Source organism: Amblyraja radiata, chromosome X (assembly GCF_010909765.2).
Source record: "Amblyraja radiata isolate CabotCenter1 chromosome X, sAmbRad1.1.pri, whole genome shotgun sequence".
NCBI lineage: Eukaryota > Metazoa > Chordata > Chondrichthyes > Rajiformes > Rajidae > Amblyraja > Amblyraja radiata.
In genome coordinates, this window is record NC_045999.1 from 1,723,856 (window position 1) to 1,738,732 (window position 14,877).

At 41.5% G+C, this 14,877-nt stretch overlaps 1 protein-coding gene across 3 annotated transcripts in view; it reads right to left on the minus strand.

The window, feature by feature from the left end:
• Positions 1-14,529, minus strand: part of cxh15orf39 (chromosome X C15orf39 homolog) — a 49,364-nt gene extending 34,835 nt beyond the window's left edge. The window contains exons 1-3 of one of the 3 annotated variants that reach the window (XM_033014982.1): positions 14,092-14,529; positions 13,809-13,998; positions 9,974-10,016 (exon numbers count right to left, since the gene is read on the minus strand). The gene's annotated coding sequence lies outside the window, so the exon portion shown is untranslated. Of the gene's footprint in view, positions 1-9,973; positions 10,017-13,808; positions 14,002-14,091 lie in introns of all 3 variants that reach the window. The other 2 variants (XM_033014981.1, XM_033014980.1) reach the window with 2 other exon arrangements.
• Between the last annotated feature and the right edge of the window lie 348 nt (positions 14,530-14,877).

Consider the following 14,877-nt stretch of genomic DNA (forward strand, 5'->3'; position numbering starts at 1 on the left):
GAGAATAAATTCCCAAGAAGTAATTTATTGTGCGGCTATCCTGATGCGAGTTCACCAGAAGACTAATGGAGTCAGAATTCTATTATGCAGAACATTGAGGCACCACTGCAACTCTTACTCGTAAGCAAATATACATGGAATGGTACAGTTGTGCAGCAGGCAGTGCCTCAGCTCCAACAACCCAGGCTTGATCTATACCTTTGTGAGCACTGTTCCACTTTCCTCCCACATTCCAAAACAGTGTTCACTCCTAGTCCATCCTCTGTCTGCTAACATTTATTACTAGTTTCTACTAGTTGAAATTATTTCTGTGTGCTGGTTTGCAACCACATTGACAAGGCCTAGAGGATGACGTGATCCAACCAAGTCAATGTGGGCCTTAACACAATCTTGATAAGGTTACTGTGGACCCCACGGTTCCCATTTATCAGTTACTGCTACAGGAGGGTCATACACGTAAGGAAGTCATATTCAGTATTGTTTCTCTTGATAATGTCAAGATGATGAGCAAACTGTACTGGTCAGAAGCTTATCTTAATTACCAATAAGCGCTTTGTATGTAAGACAACGTCTGCTGCTGTGCTTAAAAAACCTCTGGGTCTTGATAATGAGTCAGCAATAAGCTGTTTGTACCTGAATAGTGAATATCCATCATAAAGTAATTTAAATCTATGCAAAGCGTTTGGCCCAAATGGTTGACCTGGCCAAGTGCTAAAGAACTGCGAGGACCAACTGGCTGGAGTATTCACGCACATCTTCAACCTCTCACTTCTGCGGTCTGAGGTTCTCAAGGTGTATATTTTGCGTGTATCCCAGAAGGACATGATGACATGCCTCAATGACCACTGCCGGGTAGCACTTAGATCCACCGTCATCAGATGCATCGAGGTTGGAAATGATGACGTTTTTGTAACTTTGTCAGCACCAGGTACGTAGCGACTCTTGTGTACTGCCTAAGTATAGCCTGCTGTATGATTCTACAAGGTTGTATGCAAAACAAAGCATTTCACTGTACCTAGGTACATGAGACAATAATGTATCATGGAATCATTGAATCAAGTCACAAGTTGTGATGAGTCAGCATTTACGATGAGGAGTTGTAACACTATATCCTGCACTTTATTTATTTTCTCTGCATTACTTCATGTACGATTATCCCGGGTAGCAGAGATTCAAATGTAGCTTGGGATTCATGACAATAATAAACCAATGCTATTGGCAAAAACATCCTTCAACCACCACCCTTATCTTATACAACAAAGCCATTTTGGATCTAATTAGCTCACCTTGGATCCTATGTGCTTTAACCTTCAGGATCAGCCTCGCCAAAGTCCATGGACACAATGTCTACCCCTCTGCCTTCATCAATCTCCTCAAAAAACTATCCACATGTCCCCTCTCTGAACCCATCATCTCCCATGTCCTGTGTATGAAGGAACTGCAGATGCTGGTTTACACCAAATATAGACACAAAAAGCTGGAGTAACTCAGCGGGACAGACAGCATCCCTGGATAGAAGCAATGGATGACGTTTCGGGTCGAGACCCTTCTTCAGCAAACCTATATCATTCTACTTGGAAGTATTAAATTTGAGCTTTACTCACATCACTTGGCTCCACACATCACTTGGTTTCCCAGTGGGCCACCCATTCTTTCGCTGGCTACTCTCTTCTTCATGATATGGTTAAACCCATTGCCTCCTTGTGCACGAGGACTTTATACATAGAAAAAGGTTCAATTCTGTGAATGTTTAGCTGATATATTCTCCACATTGTATTAAACAAATCAATGCCTCTTTCTTGGGCAACCATTGTTAATTCCTCAGCAATTAGAAGGCAATTTTCAGAAATGTTTTCCTGACTGCAATGTTGATTCAGGTTGTTCCTTTTATTTATGGTTTTTAATCCAGTGGCATCCTCAAGAATTAAACTTTAACACAGACAGGATGAGGAGAAAGATTTCACAAAATAGCCTAGCATACCACTGAGGCAGGACAACAAATGCTTTGAGGCATTTTGCAAGTGGCCTAGCTATGATTTCAAAGATCATTAAAGTTCACTCCGAGACTTGAGCACAAACCTACTCTGATATCCAGGTGGCATTGATGGGCAAGCTGAGTCCCTTGGGTACGTGCGCAGGTTACAGGTTTTTTTTAGGGACAATTTTGCACAAGCCAGTTAACCTATAAACGTGCATATCTTCGGACTGTGAGGAAACCGGAGCACCCAGAGAAAACCCACGCAGTGACAGGGAAAATGTACAAACTGTACAGACAGCACCCGTAGTCAGGAGCAATCCTGGGCCTCTGGTGCTGTAAAGCAGCAACTCCACCATTGTGCCACCCCTTAATAATAATGATGATATTTGTATCACTGCTGACATGGTTGTCACATAATTCTGTGAATGTAAAGTTACTATCGAAAGGCAAGGAAGATGCATTTGAAAGTAATCAAATAAAATTGTGGAAACCAATGAGTATAACATAAGCTCAGAGACTGGAGAAAGACAGACAATATCTATTTCAATACTGCAACATCATAATGTGATAAGAAAGAATATAATTTAATAATTCGTATATCTACCTTTGCAGTAAAGAGTTTAGGTTGCTGCGCAACAATTGTTTTAATGCTGGGCAGCACAGTGGCAAAGCTGGTAGAGCCGCTGGGTCGAAGGGCCTGTTTTCATGTTGTATCTTTCAACCAATCAATCAAGATTTTTTTTTAAATGACAGCGCATTTTGTAAAATATGAGTGCACAGAGATCACCACAAATCCCCTTCCTTCAACTCGACCAACCTATTTACAACAGGAATTGCTATATTGCCTGAGACCAGCAACAACTTAATTGGCAAAACTATACATAGGATATATTAAATTGCAGCTTTTAATCTAAAATACAGATTTTATAAATGTTTCCTTTTGTACAAAATGTACATTTTTAATGGGTATAGCGACCTCTCTCTAATTTGTTATGTAATTATTAGGGTTGTACAGGAGAAACAAGACGACCTTGGCCTCTGTAGCTATTTCTAATTAGTTCTGACCATTCTAATCCCCAGACTCTTGAAACAGATACTCTGTTTTCTAAACTGTATCATGGGAAGAGATTACTAGGCAAACAGAACAAAACATTGAAAGGTGTGCCATGCAATGGAAGCACACAGAAGCTACTAAATGGCAGAGGAGCAGATTACCCCCTGTGGTTCCCAGGGCCTGATAGTTTGAGTGGTCACGGCGTCATAGAGCTATACAGCACGGAAGCAGGACATTCCGTCCAACTCATCCATACTGACCAGCCTGGAGAAGCATCATGAAGTTTTTCCCTAAGATAGACACTAAATGTTGGAGTAACTCAGCTGGACAGGCGGCATCTCTGGAGAGAAGGAATGGGTGATGTTTCGGGAAGAGGCCCTTCTTCAGTTACTCCAGCATTTTGTGTCTATCTTCGGTCTTCGGTTTAAACCAGCATCTGCAGTTCCTTCCTACACATAAAGTATGTCCCCCTGCACTCAAGGCTACCCTTCACGTGCAGTGCCAAAGGATTTGGACCATATTGTGGACCAATGACTATATTAAGTGCTGCACCTTTATATAATGCAATCAGTTGAATTTAAAACATATCTTAAATTTGCATATGTAACCTACAAGTGCAGTTATCATATCAGTATGATCACAATGGGGAAAAGATGGTTAGAACAAGACCAAGTCATGTATTAACTATTTGCTTTAATTGAAACACTTCATTGAGCAACAGTCCATTGTTTAACAAAACACACTGATTGAGTTAAGAGTTGTTTTTTGGATAACCACTAATTGTATAAAATTTATTGTTGATATTCAGTGGACTCTTTGTGATAAGAAAAATAAGCCTGATGCTGACTCATTATTTCTAAGACAAAAATGTGGACCGCTGTCGAAATACTATTATAGGTGTAATAATATGTGTTCTTCTTCATATAAATAGACAGATGGACCTTGCAGAATAAGGATTGCAGAAGGAAACAACAAATGAAAACGACCACCGTGCAAGGTGATTTAAAAAAAAAAGAACGAAAAGCAAATTAATTAATCTTCAAATGAAATAATAAATCTACTGGAAAAGAGGTTTAGATAGTTTTTCAAACTGTGGTGGGGGCCTGGAATGCATTGCCAGGGGTGATCATGGATGAAGGGTCTCGACCCGAAACGTCACCTTTTCCTTCGCTCCATAGGTGCTGCCTCACCCCTGGAGTTTATCCAGCATTTTTATCTACCTTCATGGAGGAAGATAAGATATGTTTAAGAGGTTTTTAGATAGGCACATGAATATGCAAGGAACGGAGGGATATAGATCATGTGCAGGCAAATGAGATCAATTTAACTTGGCATCAAGTTCAGCACAAACATTGTGGGCCGAAAGCCAGTTCTTGTGCTTTACTGTTCTATGTTCGACAGCAACAATGGAAAATGCTGGAAATACTCATCATGTCAGACCGCATCTGTGGGAAGTGAAACATAGTCAACATTTCAGGTCTGAGACTTTTTGTCAGAACTGAGAATGATTAAAAACAAATGCTTATAAATCTGCAGAATGTGTGGGGGAGGGATGACCATGAGGAGAAACTATAAACACGGTTATCTGGTAATTGAGCAGTTGGCGAGTGAGAACATAGATAACAAACCATGAGAGTTGTGAGCGGCAGTGTGGGAGAACAGACATAGCAGATCAGGCAGGGCTTGCCCTCCACTCCCACAGGGAGAAAAACAAGCTTCCTCCCATATCCCAAAGACATGCGGGTTTGCAGGTTAATTGGCCTCTAAATTGCCCCTAGTGTGTGGGGGGAAAGTGGGATAACATAGAACTAGTGTGAATGGCCGATCAGTGGTCGGTGGAGACTTTGTAGGCTGAACGGCTAGTTTCCATGCTGTAACTTTCAATCAATCAAACAATTCATCAAAGGTAGGCAACTGAGAAGTTTTCCAATGGAACTCAGCAACCTATGGAACTGAGTTATACATCGGCGAGACCAAGTATAAACTGGGTGATGGTTTCACTGAACACATTCCCTCAGTTTGCCTGGTCCTACCTGATCTCCCGGTTGCCAAAGACTCATTCCCCATTCCCACACTGAGTCTGAAGAAGGGTCTCAACCCGAAACGTCACCCATTGCTTCCCTCCAGAGATGTTGCCTGTCCTGCTGAGTTACTCCAGCTTTTTGTGTCTATCTTCGGTTTAAACCAGCTTCTGCAGTTCCTTCTTACCCACACTGACCTTTCTGTCCTAGGCCTCCTCCATTATCAGAGTGAGGCCAAATGCAAATTGGAAGAACAGCACCTCATATTTCGTTTGGGCAGCTTACAACCCAGGGGTGTGAATATTGATTTTTCTAATAAACCTTGCATTCCCTCTCCAGCGCTCCCCCACCCAAGTTGTACCAGTTTCAAATTCGTCTTGTTGAGTCTCCTTGTCTGTACTCGTTCTCACCTAGGCCACAGTTAACAATGGCTTTTTTCCTTTATCATAGTTACTTTTTTGCATATCTCTCTACATCACCATCTATATTTCTCGTTTCACTTTCCCCTGACTCCCAGACTGAAGGGTCTTGACCCGAAACGTCACCTATTCCTTTTCTCCAGAGATGCTGCCTGTTGCGCTGAGTAACTCCAGCTTTTTGTGTCTATCTTTGGTTTTAACGAGCATCTGTCGTTCCTTCCTACACAGGCCATTGGTGAACAATGCTGTAAGGAAGATCTAGCAGTGGCAAACGAGAAGGCTGTCCACTGTGCAAGAGCCTGGCCGAACATTTGAAACATAGATGATGGACACGAAAGACGACGACACAGGTGATGAGTTAAACAGCTCTCAAATCAACATGGCATGCTTTGTACCAGAAGTGGGTGGGTGACAAAATTCCTCAGAGGAAGGGAAGTAATATTAATTGGATGAGTTTATTAGGGAAGTATAATGGTGAGCCATTCCACTTTGCACCTTGTCCAGAGCTGGCTTAAGAAATGTAAGATGCTTGTGCCGTTATTGTACTGCAGTAACTGGTGAATAGCCAAGAAGGCCAACGTAAAACGTCATTTATCTGTACACTGCGAATGGTTCGATTGTAATCATGTATTTCAACACTTCCCGGTCCATCACAGTCCACCGTCGAAGAGATCTACAAGAGGCGTTGCCTCTAAAAGGCAGTCAGCATCATCAGAGACCCACACCACCCTGAGACTTGCGGCTTTGTTTTGCTTTGTGCTATATTGCTTATTTTATTCATTGAACGTATGTTTTAGTTTGTTTATTATATTGTGTACTGAGTACTGTGAATACAAACTGTTGTGCTGTCTCAAGTACTCTTTGCATTCTTCCATTCCGATACAAATGACAATAAAACGTTCTTGACTGTTGGAATTCTTGACAAACCACGTTGAGATGACCATCGGTTCCTCTGATGAAGACTGACAGGATGTCCATTTACTGCCATATATACAGGTACCTTCTTAACATAAACCTTTGAGGGAAATTGTTGCATTGCTATAGATCTCGGGGATCATGGTAAAATGCTGATAGATACCAATTTATTCTCCTCATTTAGCTCACTGGTAACTTCCATTTGTTTCTTTCTCAATGGTACTTTATTGTAACATGTACTTCGGCACAGTGAAATTCCTTTTTTTTGCATATTCAGTAAACTCTTACTATACACAAGCATTATTAAGTACAAGTATGAATAGTAAATTACACTGAGGCAGTACTCAAGAGTCGTCACGTGAACCATCTCGTATCCTTCAAATTTCTTAAGTGTTCTCTGCTCGGGAAGGTGTAAAACAGTCTGATTTTAAAAATAATCTATGAAAGTTTGTTTTTCTGTGTAGCCGCTAATCCTGTACCTCCTGAAAGCTTTGCTCGGCTGTCTTCTGCAGGAGCTGGGTACCTGTTACAATGAGCACTACTCATGTGGCAATCCGGGCAGTAAGATTAACAGGCTGTGTAGCTGCATGGTGTGAGGACTACACATGAAGCTGATCCTACACATGAAGTTGAGATTTTGAGCATCGGTCGCCGGGAGCTATCCGAACCAGTGAACTCTGTTTATTTTCCCTATGCCTAACCAGCGGGAGACAAACTTACTAACAATACTTCGGCGAAGGATTAAACAGATAACATGATTAAGAGGCTAAAAAAGCAGAAACATGTAACTGTAGTTGCTGGTTTACACAAAAAGACACATAGTGCAGGTAATATCCCTGGAAAACATGGATAGATGACGTTTTGGGTCAGGACCCTTCTTCAGACATCACCTATTCATGTTCTCCCTGGATTCTGCCTGAGTTTAGAGTAACCTGTGTAACTGCGCACTGAGTTACTCAAGAACTTTGTGTCATTGGGGGAACATCTAGCAAATAGCGAGCATATCATCTTATGGTTTCAAACAGCTATGCTGCAAGGCAAACATCTTCATTGGAAAAAGACCAATTTCAATATGGCCTGGGGAAACTGGAATTAAAAATTGGCAAGCAAAATTGTAATTCAACAGCAGAAGACTTTTAACGTGGTGATGATTCAGTTACAAACTATGTGCATTCTATAAAGAAGGGTAGCGAGATTAAAGCTTGAGCTCGTAAAGATAAATAGTAAAACAGAATAACGAGCAAAACCGGAGATGCTGGTAGAACTCAGTCAGCCAAGCAAGAGCCTTCTCCATCCAGTGCTGGTTTCACAACGGAGAAGGACACAATGTGTAGGAAGGAACTGCAGATACTGGTTTAAACCGAGGATAGACACAAAAAGCAGGAGTAACTCAGCGGAACAGGCAGCTTCTCCAGAGAGAAGGAATGGGTGATGTTTCGGGTCGGGACCCTTCTTCAAACTGGTGTCTTTAAAGGACACAATGTGCTGGAGTAACTCAGCGGGTCAGGTAGCATCGCTGGAGAATATGAATAGGTGACGTTTTGAGTCGGGATCCTTCTTCGGACCTGAAATGTCGCCTATCCGTGTTCTCCACAGAGGTTGCCTAGCTCGCTGAGTTACTCCTGTGCTTTGTGTCCTTTTTGTAAACCAGCACCTGCAGTGCCTTATTTCTCCATTTCAAAACCGACACCTCGCCTCACTCCCCCTAGTTCTGAGTAATGGTCATTGACCAGAAACAATATCTGGTTTCTCTTTTCCGCAGGTGCTGCTTGACTGGTTGAGTTCTTCCAACATTTCAGCTTTTGTTCCAGATTCCAGGAACGGCAGTATTTTTTTAAAGAGTAAAGAGCATATGACAGACACCAGGATTTTAATGTTAGTGAACTCATGGCTGACTGCAGAGAGACAAAGACAGAGCATTACTAAATTCTGACAAAAAGCATACTAAGAAATCTAAAAAATATTCTCTCGGTATGTGAACAGCAGTAGGAATGTAAGTGGAGAGGGAACCACTGAGGTTAATGTGTTATCTAGTAGTTCTGTTACAATTCAACAGCTGCATTCCCACAGAACCTCATGTTATAAAAAATCTTGTTATAAAATCATTGTTAAATGGGGACAGTTTCAGATTCTTAATGACAATCTTTAGTGCAGGGTATTCAAAAAATATTAATACCAATAAGTTAATTTTTTGTTATGGAAAGCTAAGAATATTAAAGACTGTATGTTACAGATGTATCATTCACAAGTGACAATAGAACCAATTGCTTAACAATTTCAATTACTACCGACTGTGAAACTGACAGACTATGTTCTCTAGAGACAATGGTGTGTGATTACTGCGGGAGAACATGGAAACAGTTTTCCCCCATACTGTTCTTTCCCAAGACAGCTGTTTTTTTTTCTTTCTCTGCGCCAAGTTCTAAAGTAACTTTTAAATGGTTCACGAGTTCTTGCTAGCTAATCAATTTGGCCTGTGCAGTGTAAACAGTGTACGCTAATTCATTGTTCATGTTATATCCAATTTCCATTATGGAAACAATTGTTAGAGCAGGAATATGGGCTTCCAAAAGGCATTTGATAAGATGCCCCATAAGAGGCTTGTTATTAAAATCTAAAGTCATAGAATGAATGGGATGATAACAGCATACGGGAAGAAGTGGAATGTTTTTTCAGAATGGTGGGAATGTATAGTGGAATTCCACTTGGGTTGATATTAGAACCACTACATTTCTTAATATATAAATATTAATTATTTGTATTTGGGTTTATCAGATGCAAGTTCCAGCTATGCAAACAACACAAAATTTGGCAAAGTGTGTTTGGCAGCACAAACGTTGTGGGCTGAAGGGCCTGTCCTTGTTCTGTACGGTTCTATGTATAATAATGAATACAAGCAGATCAGATCAAGAGATGCCAGCAAATAGACTTGATGGACCAAATGGCCATCTTCTGTTCTCTAACCAGTCTGCAATAGGAGGCTCTATAAGAGGATAATTGCTGACATGGAGCCAAATAGCCTGTATCTCCGAAGATAGACACAAAATGCTGGAGTAACTCAGCGGGACACGCAGCATCCCTGGAGAGAAGGAATGGATGACGTCTCGACCCGAAACGTGAGTCTGAAGAAGGTTCTCGACCAAAATGTCACCCATTCTTTCTCTCTAGAGATTTTCTCTCCAGCATTTTATGTGTATGTCTATCTTTGGTGTAAACCAAAGTTCCTTCTTACACATTTATCCTGTATCTCTGCCGTACAGACTTTGAAATGTGCGTTGAAATTTTTTGCTTGAAGGTGAGTTGTATCAAAACACAAGCGTAGACGCAGGGGACTTTATTGGTGGTGGTGATCAACCTCTAGCAGCCACCATTGCAGTTACGTGCAATGTCAGATGAGAACTGTCTGCCTTTACAAATCATGATCGATAGCCTGCCTGTTCCCTTCCTCTAGTTTGCTTCATTTTAATCCTGTGTCTGTCCCATCGTATTTAGTGCAGTTAAATTAACCAGCATTTCTTAGGAAGTTTGAGCAGCGAACAACAGTATAGCTATTTAGCACAACTTTTAGGAATAAAGTTAAACTTACCACAGATTTTCAATGTTCTGCTATTTCCTGTTCAACTCAGAATCTGAGGAGGAAGCAAAGTCACAGAGTAGGAACAATTAATACCAACAATTTTTCCTCTTTTTGCATTTTGCAACATTTTTTTTTTTTGTTAGATTCTTTTTTAACATTATTGCAATTATTGTCACATGGGCAAGTGGCAAAGGATTGAAGAAGGGCTGTTTGATTTGCTTCTGGGATAATCCTATCAAAAATCTAAACATTAATGCGTGTTTTACAGGTTCAGTTGCTGAATCTGTTCCTGAATCTGGAGGTATTCATTTTCAAACTTCAGCACCTCTCGCCTGATGGGAGAGGGGAGAAGAGAGAGTGACCGGGCTGAGACTGATCCTTGGTTATGCTGGAGATAGACACAAATAGCCGGAGTAACTTGGCGGGTCAGGCAGAATCTCTGGAGAAAAGGAATAAGTTACGTGTCAGGTCAAGACCCTTCTTCAGACTGGTTATGCTGGTGGCCTTGCAAGGCAGCATCAACTACCCATCTACACTACTTCCCATTGTTTTTAGTTTTCAGTACATTGGCAAGTCAACTGCCCATCTTCTACATGTTTTGGGAATTTCTACCTCCACAACCATCTCAGCCAATTTATTCCAAACTCCAACCATTCTCCAGGTGAAAAGACCTTATTCCCTCTCTGAACCTCTTACACCTAACAGTTCCAGTTATAGGCACCTCTGCTGTGGGGAAGTTTACTTGTCTCTACCCTAACTGTGCTTCTTATAATGTTGTAACCTGCTATCAGTTCCTGCTAGTGTCCGTCCTTCCAAGTTGTTTTGCATGCCATATTGCTTAGTACGGGTGTCGGGGGTTACAGGAGAATGGGGCTAGGAGGGAGAGATAGATCAGCCATGATTGAATGGCAGAGTAGACTTGATGGGCCGAATGGCCTAATTCTGCTCCTATCACTTATGAATACAAGTTGATTACAGTGCGTAATTAAGAGCCAGGGTTGTGGAACTAAAGTTAGGGTTGTACCTCTAATCAAATAGATTGAGAAATAGAGCAAAGTGAGAGATAACTACAAATCAAAATAGGTGAAATGTAATGTTAAATTAATCACCACAAGTTGTAAATAATGGAAAATAAATTGGGTTTGTTGGAAAAGATATAAAGATATAAATACCTCCAACAACAATTCATATATGAAGAAACGAGAGAGCGGCTGTGTGCTAGTGTTTCAGTGCAAAAGAGTTTGGCAATATTTAACTGATATCACATTTTAAAAGGGGAACATAGGAACTTAGAAAATAGATGCAGGAGTAGGCCATTCGGCCCTTCGAGCCAGCACCGCCATACAATATGATCATGGCTGATCATTGCTTTTGTAATAAGTTGATGTAACTATTTACAGTGTTTGCTTAGTTTAAACATTGCAACAAGGAGGAAAACATAAGTGCTTGAGTAACTCAGCAGGTCGGGCAGCATCTGTGAAGGGAATGGATAGGCGATGGTTTGGTTTGGGACCCTTCTTTAAGCCCCGAAGCGTCACCAAACTGTTTCCTCCCGAGATGCTGCCTGACCCACTGAGTTCTAGAACTTCTAGATATCTAGAACTTTTTGTTTTGCTCATGATTCCAGCATCGGCAGTTCTTTGTGTCTTTAACATAAAGTATGAGGTTATGGGGAGAAGGCAGGAGAATGGAGGGAGAGATAGATCAACCATGATTGAATGGGGGAGTAGACTTGCTGGGCCGTTTGGCCTATTTCTGCTCCTATCGTATGATCTAGAATGCCTTTCAGTGGCTGAGCAGGCAGCAGAGTGCTGAAGCAGAGTCCATCTATTGCACAGTGACTTCTGCCTCTGTGGATATGCGGGGGTTTGGGTGCTTTGGACAATGGCAGGTTTCTGTGAAAACTTGAATTTACAGTTAAGTGACAATGCTTTGCAAAGGTAGTCAAAAAATGCTGGAGAAACTCAGCAGGTGCAGCAGCATCTATGGAGCGAAGGAAATTGGGAACGTTTTGGGCCGAAACCCTTCTTCAGACTTTGAAAAGTGCTGCTGGAGAACCACGTGACAAACCGGAGACACTAAGTCTGGGGGTTGCAGAGGTTGCAAACTTGAGCTCTAGTGACCTGTTTGCTGCCATAGAGTCTGGGATTCTGCAGGTTTTCCAAGGCTATTCCTGGACCTGCGATTATTTAAGAGAGTTTAATAGTTATACTGTGTTTCTACTTTGTTTCTGTGTTTGCTCAACAATACCTGTGATTGGATGCCCTTAATGGCATGTTTCCTAAAGTGTTCGAGATGTTTCTACTTTGTTGCTGTGTTGTAAGATGTCACTCCATGTATCTTCTCTCTGGTATGGGTGATTGGGCCTGTAGGGGCTGCGTGCCAATATTGGTTCCACCTCTGTGTAGGGATATAAGAGGGTGGACAATTTGTTTGGGCCTGTCGGTTGCTCTTGACTAATGTTCTGTTTGTTTGCTCGAGGCTATTGTAGACTCGTGTGAGTGGATCAGTGACTGTCCCTGCGGTTTGTACAAATAAAGGAAGCCTTGGACACCAGAGTTCTGTTTATTTGCACTTTATCTATTTATTTATTGATGTGTGTTTATATTTATACAATGGTATATGGACACACTGATCTGTTCTGTATTCATGCCTACTATATTCTGTTGTGCTAAAGCAAAGCAAGAATTTCATTGTCCTATCTATGACACTTGACAATAAACTCACTTGACTTGAACCAGACTAGGGAGAGAGGTTTAGATCCGGAATCAACATCTCTGCCCTGAAGTTGTTGGAACTATTAATGCTTAAACTTTTAACAAACTCGATAAACTCTAGGGCGTGATTCTTTAACGAACATTCTTCATTGATTTTTTTAATGGACATTCTTCATATCTAAATCCCTCCTATTCATCTTTTGAAATTGTGATCCTATAATGAGTTTGTGTGAGTGGTCCCACTGTGTGATTCATTTCACAGTGCGATGTTATTTTGTGTTTTGGGATGAAACCAATTTTTTTTTCAAATTTTGCAATTAAATGACGTTACGAGGTACACGTACACCCTTTGTTTATAATGAAAGATTTGTCTGTCATCTTAAAGAATGAGATATAAATACATCCTTCTCTTGAATCATTCGCTGAATAGATTGGCAATGGTCAAAGCAAGTTTAGACTGGAGACACAAGACAATGCAGATACCTGAATCTTGAGCAAAGTGCTGGAAGAATTGCAGTTTGATATCCATCCATATTCTCTAGAGATGCTGCCTGACACACTGAGTTACACCTGCACTTTGTGCCTTCATGTTTAAACCAGTAACTGCAATTGTGCAGGAAGGAACTGCAGATTCTGGTTTACACCAAAGATAGACAAAATGCTAGAGTAACTCAGCAGGACAGGCAGCATCCCTGGAGAGAAGGAATGGGTGACGTTTCGGGTCGTGTCCCTTTGTCAGACAGAGTCGGGGGAGGGGGAAGACTAGAGATATGGTAGGGTGAGGTGTGAAAACAACAGACCAAAGCAGACAATGGTCAAAGAAATGAAGAATGGTTCATTGTTAGCTGAGGGGAAGGTGACGATGAGGCATACAATCAGTAAAATATCAATAAAATGAATGCAGTTCTTTGTTTCTATTGCCGGAGATCAGACTGCAGCTGTGGAGGGAATGGATAGATAACTTTCAAGTCAGGACCTTTCTTCAGACAGCCTAGACAGGGTTCAACATATAAACAGAAAATGTACTCATTCTTGATTCAAGCACAGCTTTGCAAGTTGTGGAGTTATCAGAACAAAATACCAGTTACTATTTGACATTAGTTCTCCAGCTAATCAATTGTTCTTACCATCAAAACAGAAAATAAAGATGATTCATGGTTATTTTTTCCAGCTGTAAACTGACTCTTAAATCAGACCGTAAAAATCCTACAGCTGTTTCAGCAGGTCATTTTCGGGCAAGACAATTAAACTAGAAAGGGTAATAGGGTGAACTGCGAGGTAGCTGTTTCATGTACACCAAGATTTACTTCGATCGTTCTACTGGAGAAAAATCAAGCGATATTAATAATCCCAAATCAACTCTGAAGAGAAGGCGGTGGGAAGATAGTGACCAACATAACTTGCACCCACCTTTCCAAAGGCAGTCCAGCAAAGAAGTTAAAGCTTCATCTTTTTTTAAAGCATGTAGTGATCCACTTCGATGCACATTACATCAGCCAGACTAGGAAACAAGAGTCTGTGGTCGGTCGCAACGTCCGAAGGAAATGACATCTCACTCCACAGGCTAAAATAGTCAAGTTATTGTGAACACAAAGCAAGATCGAAGCCACAACCCACAAGTCAAGAGATTTCTTCTAGCAAAGTAGCTGAAACTGGAGCAAATCAGCCCCTCTCCTTTACAGAGGGAAACCAAGAAGGGTTCCTCCTTTAAATGTGCACGTTGCCTTAATTATGAGCCACGTTGGTTTGGATCATTCAAATGCAGTCAGAAGGTTATTTTCCTTGCAAATCTCGCTTAACTTCTGGCTGCTGCGGGGCATTTTATACTTGCAACCAAATGCGAGGTGATGAAACAGCTCATGATGTCAGCGTGCCTGGGCTCCCAGCCAAGGTTTGCACAACCCTGCCTGCCCTAGTCACACCAGTCGGAGCAGGGAGAAGAATGTACCGCCACATGAAGCAACCTCCGGCACTCGCCCGATCACCGCTTCACAGCGGCTTCAATATTGCCTTTCAAATGCAAGCGGCGGGTTTTTTCCGCAAATAAAGAAGGTTAATCAACTAGGTAGACAAAAGTGCTGGAGAAACTCAGCGGGTGCGGCAGCATTTATGGGGCGAAGGAAATAGGCAACGTTTCGTCCCGACAAGGTTGTGGAAATCCGCTGAGTTTCTCCAGCACTTTTGTCTACCTTCGAT